The following is a 10,863-nucleotide window of genomic DNA, read 5'->3' on the forward strand; positions in this document are numbered from 1 at the left end:
GTCATCAGCGAGCGACCTCGCGTAAACAGGAAGCTACAAATGGCTACAAGATGGACCAGACGCTAGCTTTCTGCTCGTTCAGGTAAGCGCTGTTTTGCTGTGTTTTCTCTGATCGAGTGATGGCTGGCAGACAGAGTTTCCATAAGTGCGTTAATCCGTGTCCGCGTTTCATTACCGGTAAGGATTCGCATGAACGGTGTGTTGTTTGCCTGGGAGTGGAGCATGCACAGTCAGCTCTCGAGGGAGTCAATTGCTCGCATTGTAGCCGCATGGCTATGCGCACGCTTCGCTCCCGAAGAGCGCTCTTTGAGAAGAGCTCTCTCCCTCGCGGCTCCGGTCCCGCTCTCACCAAGGCGAAGCGGCTCCGGTGCTCGTGGGGCTCGCAGGCCGATTTAGCGGCGGGGTTGTAGTCGGATGAGTCCGCTTCAGCTTCATCAGCTTTGAGCTTCGGCTCTATCGGAGAAGCAGGCCCGATGGCTGCTTCTTCTCCCGGTACGAGCAGCGCGGCATTACATGTCTCTCTCTCCGAGGAGGGTTAAGCTGATGGATGCTAGCGAGCCCGTGGAGTCCTCTCAGCCTGTGCTGTATGAGGAACTCCTCGAGGTCGTGACACGAGCCGTTGCTAAGCTGGATCTAGCTCTTCCCAGGTGTCCAGTTCCTGGGAAACCCTATACTCAGCGCGTACTTCGTCTCACCACTCCTCGCTCTACGTAAATGTGGTTGGGGCTAAGGCGTGCGGCTATGGGCGATGCCGCGTGTTGAAGAGACGCTAGCCAGCTATTTCTCTCCTAGCCTGGCATCGTCGCTAAAGGCTCCGGTGTTCCCTACTAAACCTCTACGTGCTAAATCGGCTTTAGTGGGGAAGGCTTACGCGGCAGCAGGTCAGGCTGCAGGATGTCTCCACACAACAGAGCGTCGCCACCTGATCTCCGCGGGCAGGACCTAAGGGTCCGAAGCGTCGCTCTGGGCCCAAAAAGGAGCAGGCTGACCTGAGGGTCACCCTCGCCTCCAGCAAATGGGCTGTGGTGCGGAGATCCTGACGATCTTCGGTCAAGGGGCGATGTACACCTCACGCTATGGTGCCCGTCCCTCCCCCACACCACCAGGAGGCCACAGGATGTGCTTCAGGGCACGGCCATTCTCCAGCGGGCGTCTCCCTCCACTTCCGCCCAAAGTCTCGGTACGGATGGGGGAGACCCGCCGCCTCTCTCGAGGTGTCATCAGCTGCAGGTCCCCGCCCCAGCTGCTCTGAGTGGGTCAGAGGCCAGTCCCGAGGGGCTGGTTCCCCTGAGGAACTTTCTGACAGCTTGGGAGGGGCTGCCAAAGGTCTCCCGGTGGGTCCTGCGGACTATGGAGGGCGGTTAAGCGATTCAAATTGCGACCTCTCCTCCCCGTTTCAACGGGATGTGTCCCACTCTGGTGGGTCCCGAGCAGGCTCTGGTTCTGGAACAGGAAGTGCGCACACTCCTGGGGAAAGGGGCCATCGAGGTGGTTTCCCCCTCGGTTCGAGAGTCAGGCTTCTACAGCCCGTACTTCATTGTTCCGAAGAAGGATGGTGGGTTGCGTCCCATTCTAGATCTTCGCTCCTTGAACCGCTCTCTCAGGAGCCTCAGGTTCACGATGCTCACCCTTAAGGGGGTCGTGACGCAGATCAGGTCCGGGGACTGGTTCGTCACTAAAGATCTGAAGGACACATACTTTCATATCTCCATCCTTCCTGCACACAGGAGGTTCCTGAGGTTTGCTTTCGGGGGCGTAGCATACCAATATCGGGTCCTCCCGTTCGGTCTGGCACTCTCGCCCCGCACCTTCACGAAGTGCGTCAATGCGGCACTGGCCCCGCTGCGGCTCCAGGGCATCCGCATTTTGAATTACATCGATGATTGGTTGATCATGGCTCACTCGGAGCGCCAGGCGATTCGGCATCGAGATGTCGTCCTCGCCTACATGAAGGTGCTTGGGTTTCGGCTAAACGGCAGCAAAAGCGTGCTTTCTCCAGCACAGAGAACCACTTTTTCGGGCATAGTGTGGGACGCGGCCAGGATGCAGGCACGGTTGTCGCCTGATCGGGTCGAGGTCATCCTCACTGCCGTCATGAGGGTGCGGGAAGGCCAGCCACTCACTGTACGGCAGTTCCAGAGGCTGCTAGGGCTCATGGCAGCGGCGTCCAGCATAGTACCACTCGGGCTCCTGCACATGAGGCCCCTCCAGTGGTGGCTCCGGGGCAAAGGGTTCTCCCTCAGGGGAAACCCACATCGTACGATCAAGGTCTTGCGGCATGCCTGTCGAGCCTTGGATGGCGTCTCCACCCCGAGGTGGTGGAGCTCGTGTGGCGGAGGTTTTACAGAGCTCAAGTGGATCTTTTTGCGACCCAGGAGACCTCGCACTGTCCCCTCTGATTCTTTCTCTCACACAGCCCCGTTAGGGCTGGATGCCATGGTGCAGTCGTGGCCGAGGCTATGCCTGTACGCCTTTCCCCCGATCGCTCTGCTCCCTAGAGTTCACCCTGGTTCACCCCCACCCGGAGTTGTGGAAACTGTGGCTGTGGCCCCTGGGGGCACAGTACGTAGCAGCCGGTCTCTTCACCGAGGTGGTGGAGACCCTCCTCCACTCCAGAGCTCCATCCACGAGGTCGTATGGTTGGTTCAGTTCTGGAGTTCCCACAGGAACAGTTTGCCGCCGGGTTGTCCCCTTTGACCCTGAAGGTTTACGTGTCCGCCATCGCGGCATATGGCTCCCCGCCATATATGGACTGCGGGGCAGTCGTTGGGTAGACACCCACTAGTCACACGTTTCCTCCACGGCACCCGGAGGCCCGGGATGCGACCCAGAGTGCCTGTCTGGGATCTGGCGGTTGTGTTGCCGGCTCTATCTGAGCCCCCCTTTGAGCCTTTAGCCGATGTGGCCCTTAGGTTTCTGTCAATTAAGACCACCTTCCTTTTGGCGATTTCCTTTTTGAAGAGGATCGGGGATCTGCAGGCTCTGTCCGTGGCCTCGTCTCGCCTGGAGTTTGCCCCTGGCATGGCCAGAGTGTTTCTCTATCCGAAACCTGGGTATGTGCCTAAGGTGCTTTCGGCTCCCTTCACGTCTTGTCGTGTTGCAGGCATTCTGCCCTCCTCCGTTTACAGCCCCCGACCAGGAGCGACAGCACCGACTGTGTCGAGTGCGAGCACTAGATACTTACCTCCGCAGGATGAGTCCGTGGAGGAAGTTGGAGCAGCTGCTAGTCTGCTATGGCCCTAACAGGAAAGGTTTCCCGGCCAATAAGCAGACTTTGAGCAGATGGGTTGTGGATGCAATTGTGTCGGCTCACGAGTCCTCTGGCCTCCCCGCACCGCTCGGGGTTCGAGCTCACTCCACCCGGAGTGTGGCGGCCTCTACGGCCTGGTCCGCTGGAGTCCCACTCCAGGACATCTGTGACACGGTGGGTTGGTCCAACCTGCTGACTTTTGTCAGGTTCTATGACCTTGACCTCAGAGCCACCCCGGGCTCCTCTGTCCTGCGTGCTGGTGCCGAGGCCCTCACTCTCTAGGCAGGGTCTGGTCAGTGTGGCGTGATTGGACACTCGTTCCCATAGCGTTTCGACGCAGCTCGAGTTCCTGAAGGGGAACGTCTCAAGGTTACGACCTTAACCCTAGTTCCCCGAGGAAAACAAGACACTGCGTCTCCGTGCCACACTCCCTGCATCCCTGCAGCGCATTCCTTCTCTCGCAGGAGCTAGCGTCTGGTCTATCTCGCAGCCATTTGTAGCTTCCTGTTTACGCGACGTCGCCCGCTAATGACGTCACGTTTCAAACGCCTATTGGTCAGATTACACATGTGGTTCAGAGCGCGGTCACGCAGGGGCGTTCCCATAGCGTTTCGACGCAGCGTCTCATTCCCTGCGGGGAACTAGGGTTACGGTCGTGTAAGAAGTGCAGAGCAGAAGATACAGAAAGTAGAAGAGTTAAAGAAGAATCTGACATTTCAGCAGACGTTTTTCACCAGAGAACAATCCCAAAGTGAAGCTGGTGTAAAAACAGAGGAGAAATCAGTCTCATCAGCAGGTTATTTACTGAGGGAGAGTTTCGGAAGAGCTGCATGATGAAGCTGTGAGACGTCTGGTGTTTAACAGGAGATATTTTTATAGAGAGCAAAATATTTTAGGTTATTTAAAGTTTAAGATTATTTTTTATAAAATGGCATAAGAGCAAAGAAATCTGATTGTTTTGATTTGTTATTTTAAAGTTTACTTAAAAGCACAATATTTATTTATTTGTTCTTATGAGTTTTTTTTTGCAGCATGTTCATATTTCTAACTTGTATAATTTTGACAGGATATATTTTTATGGAGAGCATAATATTTAAAGTTTAAGTTCATTTATTCTGTTTTTATTCATATTTATGTAAAAAAAAAACATTGTTTTATTGTGTTCAATAAATATTTATCCTGTTCGGCCCATGACCTAAAGTGTGCTTTGAGTTTTGGCCCCTGTGCAGTTGAGTTTGACCCTGATAGAGATAAATATAATTAATTATTAACAATAACATATAATTAAAGCTAAATTGAGCAAATTTGTTATTTCAGAAGTGTGTATCAAACTGGTAGCCCTTCACATTAGTCGGTACTCAATAAGTAGCTCTCAGTGTCAAAAATGTTGGTGACCCCTGCTCTAGAGGAACTAGATTTAAAAGGGAACTTCATCATAATAATAACATAACACTTGAAATAAGCTTTTCAATATCCATAAACTGTAATGTGCTTATCAGTCCCCAGCTAGTTTTTGTCTCAATCACCATCACTAAGTCGGAAGTTGTAGGCTATTTCACCAAATTATGTTATATACATAGAATTGTTCAATTGTTTATAAATTGTTCTCTAATTTTGATCGCCTGTGTGTGTGTGTTTATATATATATATATACACACACTCGCGATCAAAATTAGAGAACAATTTATAAACAATTGAACAATTCTGAAATAATGTGATCTTCACTGCTCAACAGTTGAAGGAGTTTTTGTCGTGTCTATACCATGCTACCAGAACACCTTTTCCACAAAATAACTAAGGCATTTAAAAAAACAACATTATTTTGCAGAAAACACACTGATCAAAATTAGAGAACACTTTCAGATACCTCCCAGTTATTGGTGTTAATCTGGTACCTGGTGCTAATGTCCTTGATTATCTGTCAACCCCTATTTAACTGGCAGCCTAACTTCCAGTTTCACTGACTCTGCAAGATGTCTTGCCTCCGGCTGCAGGTTGTCCAGATGAAGGCCAAAGAGATGACCCTATCAGCCATAGCAAGACAAGTTGGTAGTTCCAAATCTGTGATTTCAAGAATATTGAATCTTTACAACATCACAAACTCATTCAAGTCCACCAAGAAGGCTGGTCGTCCACAGAAGTCAAGTCAAGTCAAGTCAAGTTTATTTGTATAGCGCTTTTCACAACAGACATTGTCTCAAAGCAGCTTTATAGAAAAGAAGACAAATACAAAAGAGGACGGGATACTGCGGAGGATCTCAATGGGCAATCGTTTCCACACTGCAGCTGGAATTGCTCACCAGTTCAGCGCTGAACAGGGTAAGGATCTGTCTCGTCATACAGTGTCTCGACGTTTAAGAGCATTTGGACTGAAAGCCACTCTGCAGTGACCAAACCTCTCATTACAGAAAGAATCAAAAGGCTAGACTAAGCATTGCTGAAAAGCAGGTTGTGTGGACAGAGGAGAACTGGTCCAACGTTCACTTCAGTGATGAAAGCAAGTTTAATTTATTTGGTTCCGATGGGAAACATTATGTTTGGTGACAAACTGGAAAAAGACTGAACCCAAAGTGCGTAAAGAAGTCAGTGAAAAGTGGAGGAGGAAGTGTGATGGTTTGGGGCATGTTTTCTGCAGCAGGAGTTGGGCCTCTTATACAGCTACATGGCAGAGTGAATGCAAATGTTTATCAGAACCTTCTTCAACAACATATGGTTCCTTCCCTGTGGTTATCACCCAATCAGCCCGCAGTGTTCATGCAGGACAACACTCCATGTCACACAGCAAAACGGGTAAAGCAGTTCCTTGAAACTGAAAACATTGAAATAATTTTTTAAGTTTTTTTTGCACTATATTGTTCTGTTCTGTTTGTACTCTCTCCTGGGTATAGTTATTACATTTCTCCTTACACAGTACTGTATAATCAAGTATACTGCAGGTTTACTAGTCGGCGCTATACTTGTTTTTTTGTCTCTTGTCTTGTGTTGTCTGTCTGCACTGTCTGTCTGTACTGTTTTTTTGTTTGCACTGTTTGCACCAGGTTGCACTCGATGCACTTTGTTTGTGTTGTTTAGTGTAGCACCAGGGTTATGGAGGAACGTTGTCTCGCTTTTTACTGTGTACTGTGTACCACTGTGTATCAGAGTCCTGATCTCAACCCAATAGAAAACCTCTGGAAAATCCTTGGTGACAAAGTTATGGCAAAGAAACCCACTACAGTCACCGAACTGTGGAGGAGACTGGAAGAAGAGTGGACCAAAATCACACCAGAGCAGTGTGAGAGACTGGTGCTGTCCTGTGGCCGCAGATGTGCTGAAGTCATTCAGAGCAGAGGCCTGTACACTTCCTACTAATTGCTGACTGTTGTAACCTTCAGAAAATTTTGTTGTAATCTTTTTCCATGCTACAGTCATTGTTATTCATATATATATATATATATATACACACAGCACATTGCAAAAGTATTCATACCCCGTGAATATTTCCACATTGTGTCACGTTAACCACAAAATTAATTGTATTTTTTTGGGATTATATGTGATGGCCCAAAACCATAGAGAACGTCTGTAAACAGCAATTTTAAAGTCTTGCCAAAGATTCTTAATAGAATTTAGGTCTGTACTTTGACTGGGCCATTCTTACACATGAACATGCTTTAATCTAACCCATTCCATTGTAGTTCTGGCTGTATGTTTAGGGTTGTTGTCCTGCTGGAAGGTGAACCTTCGCCCCAGTCTCAAGTCTTTTGCAGCGTTTAATAGGTTTTCGTCTAGGATTGCCCTGTATTCAGCTCCATCCATCTTCCCATCAACTCTGACCAGCTTCCCCGTCCCTGCTGAAGAAAAGCATCCCCATGGCATGATACTGCCACCACCATGTTTCACAGTGGGGATGTTGTGTTCAGGCTGATATACAGTGTTAGGATTCTGCCAAACAAAGCGTTTTGCATGTAGGCCAAAAAGTTCAATCTTGGACTGCTACAGCTCCTTCTCCACGTTTGCAGTGTCACCTACATGGCTTGTGGCAAACTACAAATGGGACTTTTTATTCTTTTCTGTCAACAATGGCTTTCTTCATGCCACTCTTCCATAATAGCTAAATTAGTGGATGCATTACTTATAGTTGTCATGTGGGCAGACTCTCCCACCAAAACTATGGATCTCTGCAGCTCCTCCAGAGTTACCATGGGCCTTCTGGCTGCTTCTTGGATCAATGTTCTCCTTGCCCGGCCTGTCAGTTTAGGTGGATGGCCATGTCTTGGTATGATAGCAGTTGTGCCATATTTTTTCCATTTTTGGATGATTGATTAAACAGTGCTCCATGAGATGTTCAAAGCTTGGGATATGTTTTTATAACCAAACCCTGCTTTAAACTTGTGACGTAGTGACAAACGAGTGACGTAGTGACGTAGCTTCCTGTTTTTGATTGTTTGCTGGGAATTTTGTGTTTGTAACGGCGTTTAAATTTTTACAGTTCCATTTTTACTCTCTCATCGCTTTAAAATCTAAAAATTTTGCTTTCATTTCCTGTATTCTCTACTTTCCGTTGGCTTCATTTCTTCTCTTTATTTCTTTTTGAAGAGCGCTTTATTTCCTGTTTTAAAAGTTTTAAAAGCAGTAAGTCGAGACCATTGCCATCAGAACTACAAACGCACACTAAAGTAACCACATTTAGGTACGTAATTTCTCTGCTATGGCGAGCATCCAGCTCATTCAGTGTGTGAAGTGTGACATGTTTAGTCAGTCTTTCTCCGTTGCTAGGGATAATTTTATCTGTGAGAAGTGTAAATTAGTTTGCTCTTTGACGGAAAAGATCTAAGCATTAGAGCAGCGCATCCAGAGTGTAGAGAGAGAAGTAGTGAGTGTGAGAGCAGTCCAGGTTCTGCAGGGGAAAGTCTGGATGCCCTAGGTGGAGTTAGCATTCCCCTGATTTCGGCATTAGAGCTCTTGCAGTGGGGCGAGTGGGTGACGGCTCGGCAGCATACTCACAAAGCTAAAGCTAATGCTAAGGCACTATTTCTCTCCGCTTTATGTGTCCAACAGGTTTGCTCTCTTCAGTGAAGCACCCGCTGAGAAAGAGCTCTGGTTATAGGAGACTCTATTCTGCAGAACGTGAAATTAGCGAGACCAGCAGCACAGGTCATGTGTATACCGGCAGTCAGGGTGCCGGACATAGCAGGTAAACTTGGGTTTTTAGGAAAGCACATGTTTTCTAAGATAGTTTTCCACATTAGAGCTAATGATATACGCCTTTCAACAGTCAGAGGTTACTAAGAGTAATATCATAGAGGTGTGTAAATTAGGGAAGGCAATATCCGATGCAGTAACATGCTCTGGCCCCATCCCAATGCGACGTGGCTATGTAGCCTTCAGCAGGTTATGGTCGCTGAACTGCTGGATGTCCGAGTGCTGCTCCCAAAACAATGTGGGATTCATAGATAATTGGATCAATTTTGAGGGCAAGGCTGGCCTGTTAGGGTGGGACGGTATCCATCCCACTCGGGAAATAGCTGCTCTTATTTCTTGTAGTATAGGTCATAGTCTCAGAACATCACTAGTTAACAAGTGACTGTCCAGAGCCAAGGCCAACCCTGTCTAAACGGCAGAGGAGGCGGAGTCACAGCTATTTATAATAATAATCTAAACATCACACAAAAGACTAAACACAAATGTAAAACGTGAAGTTCTTAACACCAACATAAAATATTTAGTGTCCAAATGCAGGTCCAGTCAATCAATTCCATTAATTATTATATATAGACCCCCAGGGGCCCGACTCTGATTTTCTCATAGAATTTGTGAATTTCATCCCAAATTTAGCTGCTTCTTTACACAAAGCATTAATTATTGGTGACTTTAATATTTATTTTGATAATTAGGGAGACTCCTTAAGAGCAGCAGATGTGTCCATTCTAGATTCAGTTGGAATTAATCAGAATGTTATAGGACCCACTCATAGTGGATTTGTTATTAACATTTGGATGAAAAAATGTTTTTTTGTCATAATTCCACAGTCTGGAGTTATTTTAGATCATTACCTCATCTCTGCCTCAGTCACTGCATTAGTACCTCATCATGTTACCGTGTTAAACACATTCACATTAGCTACAGCAGTGAGTATTATCAATAATCTTCTGGAAATGACGATATTAGTTAGATCTCCGTCTAACCCCGCAGAGCTCGACTGGGCCACTGAATACCTAGAATCAACTTTCCGTTACACTCTAGATAATGGAGCTCCCCTTAAGACCAAAATGATCAGGGAGAAAAACTTTGCACAGTGGTATAATGATCATACACACACCTTAAAACAGAACACTCAAATTAGTTATTCGGAAATTAAAGTTTCTTCAAACAGATCATTCCAGAGGTAATTTAACCTATTTTAAAAATAATAAACTCTTCCATTAGCACTGGTTATGTACCTAGATCCTTCAAACTGGCAGTTATCAAACCCTTAGTTAAGAAACCTGACCTTGACCCATGTCAGCTGTCCAACTACAGTCCAATATCAAACCTCCCCTTCATATCCAAGATTCTAGAAAAGGTTGTAGCACAGAAGTTCTGCTCACTCCTACTTATGAATAACATTTTTGAAATGTATCAGTCAGGATTTCGGCCTCATCATAGCACAGAGACGGCGCTAGTTAAGGTGGTAAATGACTGTTATTGCCCTCTGATCAGGTTTTTGTCTCGTTACTTGTTTTTACCTCAGTGCAGCTTTTCACACCATTGATCATAATCTCCTGCTTGCTGGACTTGAGAACGTTGTTGGAATAAAGGGAACAGCTCTCTTCTGGCTCAGGTCTTATTTGACTAATCGCTATCAATTTGTTGATGTAAATGGTGAGTTCTCCACACTCTCTGAGGTAAAGTTTGGTGTTCTTCAAGGATCTGTTTTAGGCCCACTGCTTTTCTCTATCTGTTGCCTCTGGGTGAAATTATACATAAACATGGTATTCGCTTCCATTGCTATGCTGATGATACACAGCTGTATATTTCAGCAAAGCCAGATGAGAAAGATCAGCTTAACAATTTTGAGGAGTGTGTAAAGGACATTAGACAGTGGATTCTTGATAACTTTCTTCTGCTCAAATCAGATAAGACAGAAGTACTTTTACTAGGACAGCTAGTACTTTTACTAGCAGCTAGAAGTAAACTTTCCGATTATGTCGCATCTCTGGATGGTGTTTCTGTTTCAGCGTGTACAGCAGTCAAAGACCTCGGTGTGATTATTGACCCGAGTCTTTCCTTTGAGGCTCACATGAATAATATCACCAGGATCTCCTTCTTTCACCTTAGAAATATTGCTAAAATTAGAAACAGTGTTGTGCTCGTTACTAAAAAATAGTAACTAGTTACTGTTACTCGTTACTTCATTCAAAAAGTAACTCTGTTACTTTGTTGATTACTTACTGTTAGGAAGTTTTCTCTCTAGCTCGAAGGACCATATAAGGATTCTCACTATCTGGTGTACGCTGATCAGTGGATTGTACTCGCCCCAGCGCGTTTGATTTGTATAAGAATTGATTGTATATGAGATGATTCTTGCTGTCTTCTGCTAGCTGCTGTTCAGTAGGTTGCGTGATGCAGAATGCATGCAGCGGCTCCGTGTT

This window comes from Silurus aristotelis (genome assembly GCF_946808225.1).
Source record: "Silurus aristotelis genome assembly, chromosome: 7".
NCBI lineage: Eukaryota > Metazoa > Chordata > Actinopteri > Siluriformes > Siluridae > Silurus > Silurus aristotelis.